The 21003-nt window shown below is 41.8% G+C and overlaps 1 protein-coding gene across 1 annotated transcript in view; it reads left to right on the top strand.

The window, feature by feature from the left end:
• ADGRA1 (adhesion G protein-coupled receptor A1) overlaps window positions 1-21003 on the top strand; it is a 593458-nt gene that overhangs the window by 123192 nt on the left and 449263 nt on the right. The window lies entirely within an intron of this gene.

Below are 21003 nucleotides of genomic sequence, written 5' to 3'. Positions count from 1 at the left end.
AACATTTAATCTGTCATTCTTGACATACCTTTAAAATATTCTAAACATGAAAATGTATGTGTAAAATAGTAGTACCCATTATTAAAATCTAACTAAACGACATACTGTAGATGTAGGGTCATTTTTTACAGAAATATTCAGTGTTCCTGAGGCCAGTAGTGAGATAATTATCTTGGGATATGAAAATCTTTTTGACCAAATAGGTATTACAATTCCAGAATGAAAGCCAGACATAAAACCCTAAATATTTTAATAATGCTAACCCTGGAATACTGGCATCTTACATTTTCTAACTAGGGTTTAGAAAAAATATCAGAAATCACAATACAGAAAGGCTACTTATTAAACTGCATAGTATATCAGATATTTACATTTTGTATATGGAACAAAGATTCATTCTTCTGGAGTACATCATCTCTGCTACAGTATCATAACAACATTATTAGCTGTCACTAAATTTTTTTTTCTGTCTGAAAACTGTATCTACTTCATCTAGAGGAAATGAAGGTGCCTTTCATAAAAGCTGATATAAATATTCAGACATAAGAACACTATTAAATATGGTAAAGGTTTTGCCTTGAAGGAGTCTGGTAGAAAGAGAAAAAGAGAGGGTGAAAACAAAAGGAGGCGAAATTGTATGATATATATGTACATTAACTTTTCCTCATTAAAAATATTTATAAGTATGTTATAGTTTTAATGTGTGTACATGTCATTGATAACTGTATTTCCCTCACTATTCCCCAGATACCTCAAGGACCCTTTTCTGCTTTCCTTACAAAACACCTTTCTAAGAGAGTGTTTTCATTTACATCAATTCAAGACAGCGTGCCCAACCTTCTGGTCCCAGGGGCTGGATTTGTCCACAGGCTGGATCCTGTGCAGGGTCAGTCATTGGGGTGTGATGCCTCCCTGATCCTGCTGCACATCATCTGCCACCCCAATCCAGCCCAATGCCAGCCTAATATGAATGGATGTTGCAAACCTACCAGACCATGTGCCAGTGCAATCTAGTGTGCAGGGCCTTTTTAACTGTCAAGTGGGTTTTTCCCTGCATGCAGGAATTTGGCAGCAGGGGAGTGGCAATTAACACAGCTACCATGGCCAAATTTCCAGGCCCTCGTAGAGCCTCTTCAGCTCCATGAGCTGGATCTAGAGTGTGGGTCTGTGGCTGAGAATCCCTATTTTAAGGGAATTTAAAATCTAAACCCAAATAATTGTTCTTTAAAGCATCTTCAGAGATTTTTCTATGATAAAGATCACCCCAAAATGAATTTTGGGGTGCTGGATAGGAACAGTTGCAGAAAAGTTTACACTCCAAAGAGATGCTAGCTAGTACTGTTATGATGCTTCCTCACAAAATACTGCTGAAATTAGGACCAGTTCCAAAGCAGGCAACAGCAATGAGTCCAGTCAGATCTTGAGCAGTCATTGCAATAGCAGAGGCAAGGCTGTTTCCTGTTGACTCTACATGGAACCACAATTAAGAGCTTCATTGTTTTGATTCAGTATTGGGAAAATAAAGGTCAATGCCATTAAATAACATTGAGATTAAAAGATGAACTTGCAGGAAAATTCCTTGTGCTAACAAAAAGTATTTTTTTTTTTACCAAAACATATTCAAAATGAATTAAAAAAAATTAATCTCTGGTTTACCCTCATAGTTAAGTATGTGCATGTGAAATTTAATCAACAGCTGTAAGACTAGAAAATCACAACCTTTTCCTCAGTCTCTCTTGTCAGGGAAGGTGGTTAATTCATTGTGTGCATTTCAGAAAGCTAACCATCAATACACTATACATACGTGAACAATGCACATATTTTCTTGCATATCACACCTCCTACAAATAAAACATGCACCTTATTTTCTTGGGAAGGCGTAATGAAGGAAAAATATTTTTTCCAGGGTTATGGCTGCATAGAGCAGTGACAGAGCCTGTTCTTCAGTTCACTCACAAAGTCAGTTGACTCGATTAGGACTGCCTCAGTAAAAAGACCACTGCTGCTACCAGAGAGTAGATTTAAAATTTTGAGTGAAGCAAAGTGGGGGGTGACCCCACTGCACCCTCCCAGATCTGCCCCTGTTGGACTCTGTTCCTCCCTCCATGCAGCTGCTGCAGGGGAAAGAAGGAAAAGAAGCAGCAGCCATCTTATATAAGTGGATGTTATAAGCCTTGCTAAAGTCAGGTTATATGATACATTCTCCCACAGCATCTTTGCATGCAAGCTAAGGAAATATGGGTTGAATGAATGGACTCTAAGGTGGATGGAAAGCAAGTGATGTGTCCCAGGGGTTAGTCCTGGGGCCCGTTTTGTTCAATATCTTCATTAACAACCTGCAAGATGGGATGGTGTGCACCCTCAGCAAGTTCATGGATGAAACCAAGCTGGGGGAGTATGCTGGAGGGTAGGACTAGGTTTCAGAGAAACCTAAACAAATTGGAGGATTAGAACAAAAGAAGTCTCATGAGGTTAACAACAAGAATGAGTGCAGAGTATTGTACCTCTGCACTCTATAACAGAAAAATCCCATGCAGTGCTACAGGCTTGGGACCAACTGGCTAAGCAGCAGCTCTGTAGAAAAGGACCTAGGGATTACAGTGGACAATATGAGTCAGCAGTTTGCCCTTGTTGCCAAGGACATTAACAGCATACTGGGTTGCATTAGTAGGAGCACTGCTAGCAGATTAAGGGAATTCATTATACCCCTCTATTCTGTGCAGGTGTGGCCACATCTGGAGCATTATGCCCAGATTTGGGGCCCCCACTGAAGAAAGGATGTGGAAAAATTGGAGAGAATCCAACAGAAGGCCACAAAAATGGTTAGGGGGCTGGGGCTAGGAGAATGTCTTGGAAGAAGCTGAAGGAACTGGCCTTATTTAGTAGGGCTGTGTGAAGCTATGGTTACTGATTCAATTCGGATGAGATTCAGCAGATGAATCTCTGAACCTGAATCAGTAACATATAAAGCTGTGTCTATGACCAAATTGCTGATTCTCCGAATCAGATTGAATCTTCAGATTCAGATTGGCTGAATTGAATCAGGACAGTAATCTGAATCAGTGAATTGAATCACTGTCCCCTGAGTCGGGCCGAATCCAAATCGAATATGGCCTACTTCAGAACACCCCTATAATTAGGCTGCAGAAGAGAAGATTGAGGGGGATTTGGTAGCAGCCTTCTACTACCTGAAGTGTGGTTCCAAAGAGGATGGTGCTGGACTGTTCTCAGTGGTGACAGGTGACAGAACAAGAAACAATTGTCTTAAGTTGTATCCAGGTAGGTTTAGGTTGGATAACAAAATATGCCAGTTATCTTAGAGGCCCAAACATGCCTGTTTGGGCCACCACCCCTCCGTCCCTGTCTGGGCATCGTTGCCCCCCCCGCCTTGTCTGGGGCATCACCACCCCTCCCACTACATCACCACCCCTCCTGTGGGCCCCCGAGGGACAGGGAGGCAGGCTCCACACAGGCTGCTGTGCCTCTGGCTGTGGAGGCTCAGCAGTGCAGGCTGCTTTGCCCCAGGCCGTGGGAGTTTGGTGAAACTGGAAGTGCCACAGTAGGCACTTCCAGTTTTGCTTTTACCTTGCAAGCTGGCATGCCAGTTAATAGAGCATTCTAGCTTGTAAGGTGCCAGATAATGCAGCTTTTACTGTATGTTTTACAGCTTGTCTCTTATTGTCAGAGAATTCCTAGGAAGGAATCTATTATCATGTTAACAGGGGAAGAAATGGAATGTTTTTTTTAGAAGTATCGTTTGATGTAATTTCTAAGTTAGATTTTAGCAATACAGTTCACCTGAGCTGAGTGTGAAGGCTTTAATATAGAGGTTCTCCATGTGCTAAGAAGCCAATCTTCCTCCCACAGCTGTACTCATCCTTCATTGTACTGGAACAAATGAAACCTTACAGAATTTAAGGATGAACATTTCAAATATTGGCCTCATTATTTGCTTTAGTGTTTGGAACTACTTATCAGATGATAAGCAAGTTGATCTAGAACCTTTCAGATAACATGGTTACCTAGTTTTAATACTCTAATAGGGCTGATGCTTACCAAACTAGTTAAAAGTATCGTTGCATTTATATATCATATTGTTTACCTTCAAACCACTTAATTTTTCCTAATATCCTGTACGTTTCTATTAAGCGTGTACTTGTTTAGCATAAAGAAGATGTAGGGATTGGTGGTGGGCCACAAGCCCTCACTATAGGGAGTGCTGAGTTGCTGAACAGCTCGTTTACGACCCTGGGGAGGTTGGCATACAATAGCGCAGGCACAGAGGGCACTCTAACTTATGCTCTAGGCTCCTGGGACAATCTAGAATCCAGAGGATATAAAGAGATAGGAAACTGCATATGTCACCACTCCCTCTAAGCTGCAACTTCTGTACTATGGCTTTCAGACTATATACTATAGGATGTAAAGATAAAGGTTGTTAATAGTTTAGTTCAATAGCTTATATGAATATACCTTAGATACTTCAGAACTGATAATGTCATATTTAGTCCTTAAAGAAATCAGCATATTCTAGAAGATCCTGGTATATGTTATATCTGTAAATAAATAAATAAATGGAGTTCAGCATGTCCCAATACTGACCATGGCTAAGCAGCATGACACCACATAATAATGTATTATGCCAGCTGGAACTGTTGGCAGACAACTTAATTCAGCCATCAAATCCTAACTGAGGTTAATAGTGGCAACATTGCCAGGCCGTGCAGCTACTGCTGTCCATGGAAATTTGTCATATGTCAGTAGGTTGCCTTTTAAATGTTTTGAAATATCAAAGAGCTTGGGGTGTGACAAACACATGAGTATGTTATGTCAGGTAATATGTAGTTTGTAAGATTTTTGAAATACAAACACTCATTTTTTCAGGAAAAGTTTAAAATCAAAGAGATAAAAAATACGGAAGGAGTAAATTTCCTTTTGCAGCACTTCATTTTCTTTTGCCCAGTATATATTTGGCCACCCAGGAGGTGAACCAGATAGTGCATGACCAATAAAAAATAGCCTCACTTACAGATTTGTTTTTTGATTAAATATTTATTTTTGTTGCTATACTAGGGAGAAGGCTCTTGCACATAAAGTGTGTACTATTTTTCACATATCATTAGATGTTTGATGTATAAGTTGTCTGTAAGTGAAGACATAAAGCTTGTGAAATTCTTTGTTACAGTGTACAACAAATGTAATGCTAACTATTTTCAGCTCAGTGGGTGGCTTTAAGTCTGAATTGATTTGTATTTTGTTAATGTATGTCAGGATTCCATTGCCATTAACTTACACAATATTGAGTTTATTTTTCTTTTTTGTAGAAATTTTCTGTGTCTAAGTAGTCTAAATAACTTCTCGTCTGCATTTGTGGAGAAAATGAATACATACGCTCATGTTAAAAACTTAGGTGGAAATTAATCCGGCTGCATAATTAGGTAATTTTGGATTTTGTACAAATCTGCCAATAGAAGTTACTTGAAGAAATAAGAATACCAAATTGAGAATATAAATATCTATGGTTTCACAAAATTAGATATTTATAACACAACATGTTATAAATACACTGTCATAAAATTTCCAAAGAATGATGGCTATGTTAAATATCAAACAGTGATGATTGTATATCATTATGTGCCATTTACTAGGTTCCTAAAATAAGTAAAACTTCCACTGAAATAGGTTAATATTTGTTTTGGGATGTTTCTGCCCATGTAACACTTTCCAGAATTTTAAATACAAACAGGAAAAACTAAAGACATGCTCTTTATTTTTCCTCATTGTGATGTTCACCATGTTTAGTACAGTAGAAACTCATTTATGCACACAAAGGCTAGAGACAGACATTACACACAAACTGGTTTAATTGATCAGAAACTGGTTTAAACCTGTAACAGAACAGATTTTCCAGTGTGCATAAACCAGTTTGAAAATGGCTGAAACCGGTTTGAGGTAAACCTGGTTGAATGTAGTATCAGACTTAACTGATTTGGGTCAAGCCGGTTTATGTAATGTCTGTCCTAGACCCCTTGCTGGTTTAAGATAAACCAGACTCCTCCAGCATCCTGGCATGCTCTCTGGGCTGGGCAGGGCTTTCTGTGCCACAGCAGAGCTAGCCCCTTCCCTCTGCTTCCTGGCTGCAGCTCCCTCTCTTCTCCTCACCGCTCCCTGCTAAGCAGGAATTCCACCTCCCCTCTGCCTTGCCGAGAGTTGTCTGTATATTAGCTAGCAGACCACATGCTGGCTATGGTCCCTACTGAATTAACAGGTAGAATCAACAGGTAGCTGGTAATGTCCCTGTGTTGTTTTCTCAATGGGGTGATAAACACTGAGTTAGGGGTGATAAACACTGTTATCAATTCCCTGCTGGGCTAATCAGTGTCTTGCTGGAGCCTGGCCATGCCCTCCACCACCCCCAGCTCAGTTCTATGGAAGGGAAGGGTAGGCTGCTGTAGCACCCCCCAGCTTCTAGCCTGACCCACTGCAGCCATGTGCCTGCATGTCTGGGATGTCTGTGCAGTTACAAACCAGTTCAACCTAGCCAGGTTAGACTAACCTGCAAAGACTGGATCAATTCAGGCTCAAGCTTTTTGAAGGTCTGTCCCTAGCCAAAGAGCTAGCTTCCGGAAGACATGAGGAAAGACATACTTTTGTGAACTTCTAAGTAAATATACCAAAAACATCCTGAGAGTCTCAACTGCAGTGAACCCTGAACCGCTACAGCAGCTTTGTGAGTCATATTTGAGTCAGAAGGACAAAATTCATGGCCCAAATGAAAAACCAGCAGGACTGGAAAAACATTATTCAGCCTGGAACTTTTGTACTGCAAAGCTCATATAATTAGTTCTGTCATTCTTACTCTCTGCTGTTGGATCAAGACAGCTGAATATAAAAGCTTCAAGTTCTTACATGCCACAAACATGCTCCATAACCCCCTTCTTCAAGTGCTGAATGCTGCCTGAAAGTGCCACCTTTTAATTCAGGTACAGTTTTTGGATCTGTATGTCTGCCTTAGAAAGCACAGACATGTATGTATTGTTGGAAGCCATTATTTATCTTTTTTTTTTTTTTTTTTTTTTGAGCATCTGTATGCTCCAAAAAAGATTTAAAAAAAATCAAACTGTCCATCCATTGTTTAATGTAGGAACATTATTTTCCAATGACTGGTGGAAAAAATAATTCAGAATTGTACTTTTAGTGTTTCACTTCCCCATCTTAAAAAAAAAAAAAAAAAAAAAGGATTAAGCCATTAGGTAAGAATTCTTGTGGGTAAGATCTTTTAATGGATCAACTGCATGGCCTGGATAGACATCACCCAGCTTTTGAGTATCATAGTCCCCTCCCCCAGGCCTTCGGGAGGGAAGTAGACATGGAAAGCGAAGTAGGAAATGAAACAAAAATTTGTGTAAAAGATTGTTCAGGAGGGTTGTTATCCCATGTGAAGTTCAAAGGTTAGTGAGTATCTGGTACGTAATAATGAATCATGAAATATTGTGTACATTAAATCTCTGATAGTTTTTTACAGAAGTTTCTGTTCTATCTGCTACATATGGCGATGGACAGATTGAGGAAAGGAGCATATAAGAGTGAGCTCCAAAGTGATTGGGTAGGTTGGGAAAGAGGATTCAGATCAAGGGTGGTATAGCAAACTAAGAAGGGGGTGAGTTACTCCTACAAAGACCAGGTACTTCAGCAACTACTAGATTTTTATCTCTCTCACCCTGGCAACTGAATGCTCCCATGCAAATTACTTCTGGGTCATAGGTACAACTAGTGGCTAAAAGAGAACAGAGCAGGACTAGCAGCTTAATAACTTTGGTTACTGTAGGTTGTTGTGGGCAACTTTAGGAACTGAAATGACATTGTATCATTCTGTCTTTAGGGGCCATGGCATGGGGAAGAGAATGGTGAGAAGGGAATAAACATTTATCATTCCCAGGCCCAAGTCAGACACACAAAACAGTGAGTGTGGGCATGTGTGTGTAAGTATGTATATAAAGTACAGAACAGTGTAGATATCCCTTCCTTATGCTCCCTGATGCTTTCTCACACTTAGCTGTTCTGGAGCACATCCTTCTTCTATGGAGATCTAGGATGAGAGACTAAAATCCTGGGATTTTGCTTAGGTGTAGGGAAGACAGTGTCTTTGTCTCTCCCTTCCTGCAGCTCTCAGGAGTGGAAAGAAAGTTGAGGGTGATATTCTCTGTTTTGTTTTGTTTTTTCTTTCCACTGACCCATTTCAGGAAGGAGACCAATCAGGAGGAAAGAAAGGAGATTCCCAGTTTGGTTTCCACTGTTGTGCTGGTCTTTCTTCACTTACTGGAGAGAAATAGTTGAGCAGAAATTTGTAAATAATCTATAGACTCTCACCTAATGTTTCTTGAGAGTCAAAATTTCCCATTCAGTGGCTGAATCTACATGTGCAGTATTCTGCAGGGTTGACTAATTATCTACGGCACCATCTACATGTGTGCCAGTATTAAGGTGCAGTAAATTAATTAACTCTGCTGTAAGATAGTACTGTTGGGGACACTACTATCTTATGGCAGAGTGCTTAACTTTGCTGAAAAGCACAGGTAGATGGTGAAAGGGGCTGGCTGGGTAATAAGGGTGATAAAGTATGGGGGCTGCCTGTTGTCTAGCCCCATACTTTAACACCCTTGTGCCCCAGCCAGCCCATCTGCTGCCCAACACCGCCACCTGGAGCCCATGGCAAACCTCCCTTACCCCTTCTCTCCCCGGATCTTTTGCCAGCCTGGAGCTGCTCCACCCCAGCTCAAACTGCTGTGGTCCCAGGAGCATGTGCAGATGCTGCACCTGCAAGCAGCCAACTCCAGTGCAAGCTGTGCCAGAATTTATCACGCTGCCTTAATGACGTGTAGATGCACCTTGTGAGTCTTCATTTCACTAATCAATGTAGAGATGAGGAACAGAGATGCCTGCAGAAGCCCAGGAGAAGGAAAGGAGGAGAAATTCTTCCTCTCCCCGCCCCCTTCCCCCCCCCCCCCAAGAGTAAATGGCTAGGGACAGAAGCAACACAACCTAGTTTAAGTGGTCAGGAACCAGTTTAAATGAGTAACAGAATAGAAGTTCAGTGCACATGAACTGCTTTCAAAATGTCTGTAACTGGTTTAAGATAAACGTGGATGGATATAGTATCAGACTGTACTGATTTAGGTCAAAACAGGTTATAGAACTTCTGTCCCAGACTAATGTCTTCATCTCCTAAAACAGAGGCAGAACATCAGACCCCAATGAGTGTATGCCTATTTTCCTTTAGTAGTCAATAGATAGTGAATTAAATTAAATTACTACAGTTAATGGAATTTCTAGTTTAGCACAGTTGGCTGTCCTGTTGAAGACTGGGTCCTGTAATTAACTATACTGAAGCTGTAGATCATTCACAAAATCACTACGTAAAACTCATATTTTTAATATCATGGTTTGCATATAGTTAGCTTCTAGCTTTATGCATTTTAAATAAAATGCAGAGAAATAATTAACTTTGCCCTTTTAATATCTTTCTGAGAGAGGGTGTGTGTGTGTGTGTGTGTGTGTGTGTGTGTGTGTATTAAAGAAAAAAATGGAGAAACTCAGTTTCTTCTACTCTTCTAATAAGAACTGCTCTAAAGTGCCAGCTTTTTGCAAGCAACTTTCCTTTTACCTTATTGGCTATGGTGGTCTTTACATACTAAATTCTCTGGGCCCTATTCTTCCACTGATGCACTTAAGGAACAACAGATAGAACTCATTCATTTTAATTAGTATTGATTGTATATTCCACATGCACTTTGAGTACTGTTTATCTGAAAGGGTAGTTGATACAGTCTTGGTTAAATAAGTTAATTTTATATAGGGGGAAAAGTTTAATTTTAGGCTTATATCAGCAAAGTTCTGAAATCTATTTGTTTCTTTTGCTATTGAAAACAACCTTTTTTTTCCCCAAAGAAATAACCTTCTCTTATAATGATATACTTCCATCCCTTGAGAAAGCTATCTTTACTTAGAAGAAATGTCAGCTTAGTGAAATCGATTAGTGTATTGCAAATGCCTAAGCTGAAAAAATGCTCCAAGTATCGCTCTGAGGTATGCTCCCCATTACTATAATGAAACAGAGTGACAGTGTAGCACTGATAGTAGGGTATTATATATTCTGTTCATTAGACTGAGGTTTTATGTATAATGAATAGTGCTACATTTAACATAAAAGATATGTTCAGCTTCCTGGATTTGCAGAAAGTACTAATCTAAACAAATACTCTGAATTTATAAGAAGATGAGAAAGCATTTATTCAGCAGTTTAACTTTCCATTTTAAACTTTTTTTTTGGCATGAACACTCTTGAAGGCAAGGGAGGGCTAGAGAGAAGGAAACTCTTAAATGGAAGGGCTGAAGTGGCTGTTTGGCAACGGGAACAGAAGATGAACCTCAACTGGCAGAAGACTTTTGATCTGTAGGATTAATTTCAATGTTAGGCATGTCCAGGCCATGAAGGTACTATGCCTAGGAGTTGTGCTAGTGCTAGGGACATCCCTCCTATAATATCTTATAACTGTCTTGTATTTAACATAACTTGCAGATTTTTCACATGCAGTTAATCAACCAGTGAAAGATAGTAAAGAGTAGCACAGAATAATATGATTATTGCTGTTTTGGTTCCTCTGCTAAATATTCTATAGTAGGCCTCCAAGACCTCTCTTTTTATCTGGTGCTTCAATTATTTTCTCAATTTATATTCTTGTTGAAAAGATGTTGTTTTTGTTTTAATTTTTAAATTCCTCTTTGTGTTTCTAGTTATTTCTCTTTTGTTGTACATGTGATCATAGGTGACTCATAGGGAGTGCACATGAACCCCCTGAGAGTGCTGGTGCCCCCTCTGAGAGCGAGCGCTCTCAGTTTAGGCATTGGGGGGGGAGGGGGGGGACAGGCAAAGTGCTGGTGTTCCCCTGCTCCCCCCCGACCCCAAGAGGTGCTGCTGGCACTTCTGGGGCCAGTGGACGGCTATGCCCCACCAGCCTCAGGAGGCACATGTTGCCTATGCACATGATCATTAGGATTATTTTTATGCAGTTATGAAATACTTAAATTAGACCCCAAATTGTAACTAACAATAGAAGGAATTAATTATTAATTATTGCTTAATTTAACAAGCCATACAGATATATTAAAATTTAATCTGGCAATTTGTATGATTCTACCTCAAATAGGGGATCTTTGTTAAGGAAAGCTGTGTTCAGGAACATTTGACTAGGATGATTCCCATACTTTGGAATCTTACAATCAGGGATTCGGGTTTTCCATTTGCTGTGAAAAAATGTGGACTGTCTCATTTGTAGGAGAAAAACACAGATTTTTCTCCTTTAAAGGAGAAAAATGTGGATTTTCCACTTTAAAGCAGAAAGCCATGGGAAATCACAGGTTTCCCCTTGCAGGTTGGCAGCCTTCCAGCCTGCAAGGAGCTGCTTGGAAGTGGGAGGAGTGGGGGGGAGGATGATTGGAGGAAGGGGCATCACATATATGTACACATGCACGTGGCCATCATACAGCCAGACAAGGTGGTGGGAACAGCACTCTCAGGGGGTTCATGTGCACCCCCTATGAGTCACCCAATTCTCATTAAAAAAACTAGGGCACCGGGGCGTCGACACCTACACAGTCAAATGGGTCGCTAACTGGCTGGAGGGCCACACCCAGAGAGTGGTGGTGGATGGGTCATTTTCAGTCTGGAGCGATGTGGGCAGTGGGGTCCCCCAGGGCTCAGTCCTCGGATCCGCGCTGTTCAACATAGATTCAGAGATTCTAGGGTTGGAAGGGACCTCAATAGATCATCGAGTCCGACCCCCTGCAGAGGCAGGAAAGAGTGCTGGGTCTAGATGACCCCAGCTAGATGCCTATCTAACCTCCTCTTGAAGACCCCCAGGGTAGGGGAGAGCACCACCTCCCTTGGGAGCCCGTTCCAGACCTTGGCCACAAGAACTGTGAAGAAGTTCTTCCTAATGTCCAGTCTAAATCTGCTCTCTGCATTTATGGCCATTATTTCTTGTAACCCCGGGGGGCGCCTTGGTGAATAAAACCTCACCAATTCCCTTCTGTGCCCCTGTGATGAACTTATAGGCAGCCACAAGGTCGCCTCGCAACCTTCTCTTGTGGAGGCTGAAGAGGTCCAGGTGCCCTAGTCTCTCCTCAGAGGGCTTGGCCTGCAAGCCCCTAACCATACGAGTGGCCCTTCTCTGGACCCTCTCTAGGTTATCCACATCTCTTGAAGTGTGGTGCCCAAAACTGCACGCAGTACTCCAACTGCGGTCTGACCAGCGCCCGATAGAGGGGAAGTATCACCTCCTTGGATCTGTTCGTCATGCATCTGCTGATGCACGATAAAGTGCCATTAGCTTTTCTGATGGCTTCATCACACTGCCGACTCATGTTCATCTTGGAGTCCACTAGGACTCCAAGATCCCTTTCCACTTCTGTGCCACCCAGCAGGTCATTCCCTAGGCTGTAGATATGTTGGACATTTTTCCTCCCTAGGTGCAGCACTTTGCATTTCTCTTTGTTGAATTGCATTCTGTTGTTTTCTGCCCATTTGTCCAACCTGTCCAGGTCTGCTTGTAGTTGTTCCTTGCCCTCCGGCATGTCCACTTCTCCCCACAGTTTTGTCATCCACAAACTTGGACTGAGTACACTTCACTCCCTCGTCCAAGTCACTGATGAAGACATTGAAGAGTATCGGTCCTAGGACCGAGCCCTGTGGGACTCCGCTGCCCACAGCCTTCCAGGTCGATACTGACCCATCCACTACAATGGGTCGGTATCAACATCTTCATCAGTAACTTGGACAAGGGGGTAAAAAGCACCCTATTCAAATTTGCTGATGACACTAAGATGTGGGGGGATGTGGGCATGCTAGAAGGGAGGAATAGGCTGCAATTGGACCTAGACAGGTTACAAGGGTGGGCGGATGAGAACAGGATGGGTTTCAATACCGACAAGTGCAAGGTGCTGCACCTGGGGAGGAAGAACCAGCAGCATACCTACAGGCTGGGGAACTCCCTTCTTGTCAGTGCAGAGGCAGACAAGGATCTTGGAATCATTATTGATGCCAAAATGAACATGGTCCGACAGTGTGGAGATACGGTCAGGAAGGCCAACCACACCTTGTCATGCATCCACAGATGCATCTCGAGCAGGTCCAAGGAAGTGATCCTCCCCCTCTATGCAACTCTGGTCAGGCTGCATTTGGAGTGCTGCATCCAGTTCTGGGCGTCGCACTTCAGGTGGATGTGGACAGCCTTGAGAGGGTCCAGAGGAGGGCCACCCTCATGATCAGGGGGCAGCAGGGCAGGCCCTATGAGGAGAGCTAAGGGACCTGAACCTGTTCAGCCCCCACAAGAGAAGGCTGAGGGGGGATCTAGTGGCCTGTTACAAACTAGTCAGAGTGGACCAACAGGCATTGGGGGAGTCCCTGTTCCCCCAGGCACTCCCAGGAGTGACAAGAAATAACGGTCACAAGCTGGCAGAGGGTCGATTCAGGCTAGATATCAGGAGGCGCTACTTTACAGTCAGGGCGGCTAGGATCTGGAACCAACTTCCAAGCGAAGTGGTGCTGGCTCCTACCTGGGGGTCTTTAAGAGGAGGTTAGACAAACACCTTCCTGGGGTCGTTTGACCCCAGTACTTTTTCCTGCAGTGGCAGGGGGTCGGACTTGATGATCTGCTCAAGTCCCTTCTGACCCTACCAACTATGAAACTATGAAACCGGGGCTTGGGGGGTTATGGAACATGTTTGTGTGACAGGGATTTGTGGAAGGGATGGATGTTGGGGCATAGTGGGGGGGAATTGCCTGCTGGTGCTGGGAGAAGGTGTGAGGGCATGGGGGCTGCAGCAGGGCAGAGGGGATGGGGGGACCCTTGGGAGGCAGCAGGGAGTTGCATGGCTAGGCTGCTACCCATGCTCTGTCCTGGGCTGGAGGGGGCCTGGAGCCTCTCACCATTCTCCTGCTGTCTGCAGCATAACGGTATCGGCAGCCATGGGGCACACCTGTAAGTTGGGCATGTTTTTAGATGCATGTCTGCCCAGGCACCTCTGCTCTAGTTGCCTAGGGCCCCACTCCCAATCCACGGTATGGGAACCCGAGCTGCCTTTCCAATGTAGTGGCAAAACTGCTCAGAACTCAGGCGACCTGCTCCCAGATGCTCCCCACTTTGTTAGAACTTAAATGCCCTGCCGGTACCAGAAGCCCTGCCCGGGCTGCCACTGGAGCTTGTTTAGACCCCAAAAGACATGTAAACAAAAAGAAGAACTTATTTCATAATTTGCTCAGTCATCATGGGGCAGCCAGTCCTCTGATTCCCCCTTCTTCAAGGGTTCACCTGGGGACTCCTCAAGGCCCCCTTTCTGGGGATAGCCACAGCAACTCTGGCTCTCTCCCCTCTGACTACTCTGCTGCTCTTCTTCCCTTCCCTCCTATTCCCTCAGATGTCTCTGGTCACCTGACCTCCTGGCCAGCTGACTCAGTCATGTGCTGTTGCCTGGCAATGCAGCTCCCTACTGATCAGATAAGCTGTGTGCTGTGGAGTAGGGAAGCTGACTCCAAGTTAGGGACAGCACCACAGCTGCATGAGAGGAGCCGTGGGTGAGGAGAGGGAAGGAAGGGACAAGAAAGCCCAGCAGGGGGCTGGGGACACCCAGGTTGCCGCTGTTCTAGCCCCAGCCTTCCTTTTAGTAACAGAGGTTGGAGCCCCGTTACACCAGGCCAGAGCTACACTTTGCTTCACACTGCTGCTGTGGAGCGTGGCACTGGTCCAGCATTACAGCTGGACTCGTGTCCTGATAAGCGAAGGTGGCAGAGGGGATCTGATGCCCCATAATGAAAAAAACCCAAATCAAACACCAGAATACACAGGTATTTAGAATTTATTTAATGATTGAGGCATTGGTGGGCTTTCAGATTGCTTTAAAATTGATATAGATCTGAAGATAAATATGGATATATAGCGGTGTTTCATTTTAATCCTGGAAATTGCAGATTTGGGGATTTAATGGGAGAATTTGGGATTTTTATTATAGAATTTGCCATTTTTTAATACAGAAAAACAGGATCTCTTCCTGACACTTTTTTAGTATTTCTAATCCACCCTCAAATTGGTATTTTTACTTTAAAAATGAAATATACTAACATTTATATTACAGTGTTAGGGATGGAGATGCTGGTAGTATTTTTTTTTCCTTTAATTTGCTACCATTGGAGTTTTCTAAAACCAAAAAAAATACTACTTTTGATTATAGCATTTAAAAAATCCTTTTAGCAAGTACATATAAAGTAATTTGTTCTTTAAAGACTAAGACGCACTTAAGGCTATTTTTATTTTCTTCCTTTTTTGATATTGGTTATCACCAATTCTGTCAGCCGTTGCCTTTAATGTGTACATAGATTTTTCTAGAGTTTTTCCTACACAATAAGAATTCTCAAAATTCAAGAAACCAAAGTATGACTCAGATTGCTGTAGATTTATATTAACAGGAAAAATGTTGAAATACATTATACTGAACTCATCTATTTATCATTTAGTTTTTGGATTTTCATAGAAGAGTTTATGGAGAGAAAAGGATACTTAATGAGTTGTGGAAGGATGACACATGCTTACAAGAAAAGAATCCAATCTCAGCAGTGCCTAAAATCAGAAATATGCATACAGTACCTGAAATCTACTACCCCTGCACAGTTTTATGTTCCATAAACAGATTGATTTAAATAGTAAGTTTTAACATAAAGTATTAATTGCATGAACCTTTCAGAAAACAAATTTTAATTTTATTTTCTATAAACATCCACAAGAAAAAAACCTGTTAAGTGTTGTGTCTCACTTAGGAAGTATCAGAAGACTGTAACCAATTAAACAAGACAGCTTGAAGCTAGCATTTCAACCAGCAGGCCACAGAGCAATTGGTGAAAGATAAATTGTTGAATAATTTCAAATCAATCTATGGATATTTCCCACCTAAGAGATTAAATCTATTGAACACATTATTGGTTAATAATTACACATTGAACTCTAGTTCTCATTAAAGTAGTAAAAGTAGATGTTTTTATAAAAGAGACTTGTTAATCCATCATTTTTATATCTCTGTTATAAACATTTCCAGCATATTATATATTTATTTTTATGTTTTCCCCCTTGTTTCTAAACTCCAAAACAAATTATGTTTGTCTGAAACCATGTCAGCCATTGCTCTGTGAGGTATGTGTATTAAGCATACTTTCTATACGAATAGCATACTATCAATAAGCTATTGACATTGTGTATGCTGGCTTCAGTTTCAGCTGAGGGGAAGTGGAATGAAATGTTGTTTGGCATAACATGGCAACAACTTTTATTGATTAACAAGTGTTGCGATAACATTTTCAGTGGTGGACACAAGTAACGGGGGGAAATGTATCACAGAGCTGGTTGAACCACTCCAGTTTTCAGAGGACCAAAAATACACTCTGCATATATATGTAATCTTAAGAATAAGCATACTGTAAAACCTTAAAATACTTAAAATATATTAAGATAAGAGTCTCAAACTATAACAGAGTTTAGAAATGCTGTTAATCATAACCCTTACCCCCCCACCCCCCAATTTATACTGGGCACATCTACAAGGGGAAATTAATGTGCCTCCGTTTTCTGTGCATTGAAGTGCTCCTAGGCTCATGTCTACACTTGTACCTATATTGGGAGCAAACTGAGCCTGATAGGAGCAGCCAAGTTTGGGGCAGAACAGAGCAGGAGCACCCCCGTGCAGCATCTAGGGGGAGCCCAGGCTGCCCCGGGTGCCAGCCTTGGGCTGGCAGGCGGTACGAGGGCTTAGTCCCAAACTCTGGAGGGTGGAGGAGCTGTCCTAGTTGGGCAGACAGCTCCATCCCAGCCAGGGGAAGACTGGGTTGGCCCTGACCCTGGGGGAAGGAGCTGTCCTGGCTGGGTGGGCAGCTCTGTCCCAGCCATATGAATCTTTCATCAGAAACATTTTACTGAAGTTGGTGCTGATTGAGTTCCACATAGAAAATGATTTAGCCCCAGTGTTGAGTTAGTTTTTCATACTAACTGTAAGTACTTTGATGGGACCCTGAAAAAAAAAGCCTTGTCTGACTAAAAGTAGTATCTTGTGGTATCAGTTCATTTGCAGCTTAGCACAATGCGATAAAGACATGAAAACACTTTTTTCTTAAAATATCTTTTGTACTAATAGGTTTGGCCTGATTGTAATAGGAAGAAATAAGAACATCTGTGTAGTTTACAGAGTTCGGCAGGGTGTAGTCCTATCCCTCATTTAGTGCCTATAAAAATGCCTAGAACTACAATACTTTGAATACTTTGGTACTTCCTTTAGTCATCTTACTGTGAAAACACCCTGTAACTATTCAGTGTATGTATATCAAATCCACTGTGTAAACATTCAGCTTTTTATAGTGTAAAGTAAGCTAAATAGCTATTTAAAATTAATAGAATTGAAAAGTAGGGCATCATGAATAGCTAAGCATATTTTAAGCCAATCTACTCCTTTCATAATGCAGTCTTTCATTTTCAGTCATTTGGTACTTGTAAGTTTTATATAGGTTTTACAGTTCAGTTGTTTAACTGTTATTCATTTAAAATGACTCAGATGTACTGCACTGTAGTGTGTGATTCTAGAAAAGAAGTTCAAGCATTAAATTGTACTTTCCAAGGCAGAACCACTAAAGGGAGCATCTGAGTAAATCACTTTCTCATTCTCATGTTTGTTTTTGTTGTATAACTCACTGTCCAGGATGTTTAGATACAGAGGAATGACTAATTGTAGATACACAATTGAAGATGATGATTAATTCAGATAAATAAATGAGAAATTGACAAGGTAAAAAAATCAAATTTAATGACAATTAATTTTTAAACTTTAGTTACACCTCACTAGTTACTGTTTTAGAATCTGTTGCAATCTATTATTAGCAAAGAAAGTGAGATTCTTGGGGCCAGGAGGACCACTAACAGGAGGGAACTGGTGTTGTAGACCGGGCTGTCCATCTGGGCTATGGACAGACATTACACATAAACTAGCTTAAGTGATCAGAAACTGACTTAAACCTGTAACAGAACAGATGTTCAGTGCACACAAACCAGTTTGAAAATGGCTGAAGCCAGTTTGAGATAAACCTGGTTGACTGTAGTATCAGACTTAACTGATTTGGACCAAACCAGTTTATGCAATGTCTGGCCCAGACCCCATGCTGCTTTAAGATAAACCAGACACCCCCAGCATCCTGGCTGGACGAGGCACTCTGCACCACAGCAGGACTGACCCCTCTGCTTTCTGGCTGCAGCCCTCCACCCCACTTCATCACTCCCTGCTAAGCAGGTATCCCCCTCCTCCCCTCTGCCTTGCTGAGGAGGTGTCAGTGTATTAGCTAGCTGACCACATGTTGGCTATGGTTTGTGCTGAATCAACAGGTAGAATCAACAGGCAGAATCAACAAGTAGCTCGTAATGTCCCTCTGTTCTTTTCTTAATTGAGTGATAAACATTATTATCAATTCCTTGTTGGGGTAATCACAGTGTCCTGCTGGAGCCTAGCCATGCCCCCCCTCAGCTTCATGCTGTGGAAGGGAAGGGAGGGCTGCTGTAGTGCCTCCGGCTTCTAGCTTGAGCCACTGCAGGCATGTGCCTGCATTTCTGGGATGTCTGTCCAGTTACAAAATTGATTTAGCCTAGCCAGATTAGACCAACCTGTAAAGATGGGATCAATTCAAACTCAGGCTTTTCGAATGTCTGTCCCTAGCCCTGGTAGCCTATGGGCTACATGTGGGTCCACTGCCACACAGAGGAGGGTCTGGGGGTCTGTATGGTGCCTGTGCAGCATGTGTGTGGGAGGTGAGGGGCAGGGGGGGGGGCAGCACATGCTACTGGTACAGCCCATGGAGCAGGGGATCATGTGCCATAGTCAGGTGCTGAGTGGACCAGGCCTGGTTGCAGCCTGAATGTCGGAGGGGTTGTGTGCTGCTGACAAGAGGTAAAGGGACCACATGCAGCTGCCTCAGCCCCTGCAGTGGGGCAGGAGGCTGCATGTCACTGTCCTTGCATTGGGAGCATACCCTTGCAGCCCTTGTGGTGTATGGCCAGGGGAAAGCCTGCTTGTACATTTTACATTTAACAATCACTGGATAAAGTACAGGAAAAATCCTGAAAGCAAGTACTGGAACTCAGTATGCCTCTCTGCTCCCTGCTGCCCACAATTTGGATGCCCTAACCATTAGGTTTACTGCCAGGGTGGATTTGATTTTAAATCATGATTTAAATCACTTGTTAGGAAGCCTCAATTTAATCATTCTTTTCTACAAAAAGTGCATTCTTGTTGTTTGATATAATCTTAATACATATTACTCACAACTCAGAGATAGATGTGGGTTTCATTTTTAGAAGGCACATACTATACATTTTAAATCAGTGATTTATTTTGATATTTTTTCAGATTACTTTTGCAGCTACATCAGAAAACTGAATTATGATTTGGTTATTTTATTTACCAAAGATGATTGAAGCAGGTACTTGTGAAGTCATTGGGAAGTAAACTATCTCGGATTCACTAGATTAATCATGGAGATTTGGGGGATATTTTTGCCACGCTGTATTAGGAAGACAACAACAACTGTAACCAAAAACAACAGACAGTTAAATTGTTTTATTTAACTAAAACAACAAGCTTATGTATTTTGGATATTTTTCTTCAACAGCAAACATGTATAATTATTTTAACAAAACAAGCACATGTATTCTTGAATTTTTAACTATTTTAGTTATAAATGTGAAATGTGTTTTTAATAAAAATGAAATAGATTATTTCAGATGCATGAACATGAGAAACTTAAAATACTGGGTTATGCAGCAAACTCAGTCTTTACCTTCCTCTTCCTGTTTATTCATAGACTGGAAAAGAAAGACAAGCTTTCCTGCTTTTTCAGTTCCCAAGCAGTTTCTCAATTTAGAATGAGTTAGTTTAACAGAAGAAAATATTCTTTCTACACCTGCAGAAGAAGCTACTGCTGTTAAAACCTGGATCATCACTTCAGTAGTCTCTGATGGATCCAGGTGCTTAAGTGACTTCCACCAGTTCACTGGTGTGACTTTTTCTTTAAAACCTCATCAGCAAACATATATTTCTTGAATGATTCACCCGTAATCCAGAAATGTATTATAGTTAGTATTATGGAGGGATGATTGCTGGATGCCTAAGTCATAGCCAACTCCACTTCTTCAGCAGCTAAGGATTGATTCTGGTACTGAGTATTGAGAATATTGGCAAGAAAATGAGCTGGAAATAGTGCTTGATCCATTCGTTTTTAATGCCTGTAATTTCACTCTTTCATTGCATATTTCTCTTTTCAAGGTCTCATTCAGTTCCTTCCAAATTTTGACAGCATCAGCAATAAAACACTGAATTCACTGCACTTTCTTCAAGGCTACAGAAATAGGCTTCAGGATCATTAGCAAATGTTCTACATTTCTCTTCAGCTCAATGTTGAGATCTTCGACTGTGACAATTCCATTTATTTTGTCACAGTTTTGTTCACAAATTGTCATCAGATTAGGCCAGCTCTTAATATATCACTCAAACAGTCCACTACTGAGTTCCATCACACGCCTTGTGGGAGAGTTAGTTTGGTTACTCCTGCATTCTCCAGAGCAGCTGCTGCAAAGTGATGTTACAGAAATATTTTGCAATTTCAACATTAACCTTTATTTCTGGAGCACTGAAGTCTTTGGCTAAGAGGTGCATCAAATGAGTGCTTCAGCTATATATTATTAGCTTGGGGCTTTCTTCAGTTTCTTTTAGATTTCTTTTCATCTTGGATACATTTGCAGCATTGGCTCTGACAAAGCTGCATACTAGACATTTGATTTTTTTCACAGTTTGTTATAGCTTTTACTGCTACTTCTTGTAAGTATTCACTGTGTGTGCATTTCCTGATGTGTCCATTGTTTCTGTAAG

Source organism: Alligator mississippiensis, chromosome 6, assembly GCF_030867095.1.
Source record: "Alligator mississippiensis isolate rAllMis1 chromosome 6, rAllMis1, whole genome shotgun sequence".
NCBI classification, from domain to species: Eukaryota; Metazoa; Chordata; order Crocodylia; family Alligatoridae; genus Alligator; species Alligator mississippiensis.
The sequence above is the reverse complement of the archived record's forward strand: the minus strand, read 5'-3'. Positions and strand labels throughout refer to the sequence as shown.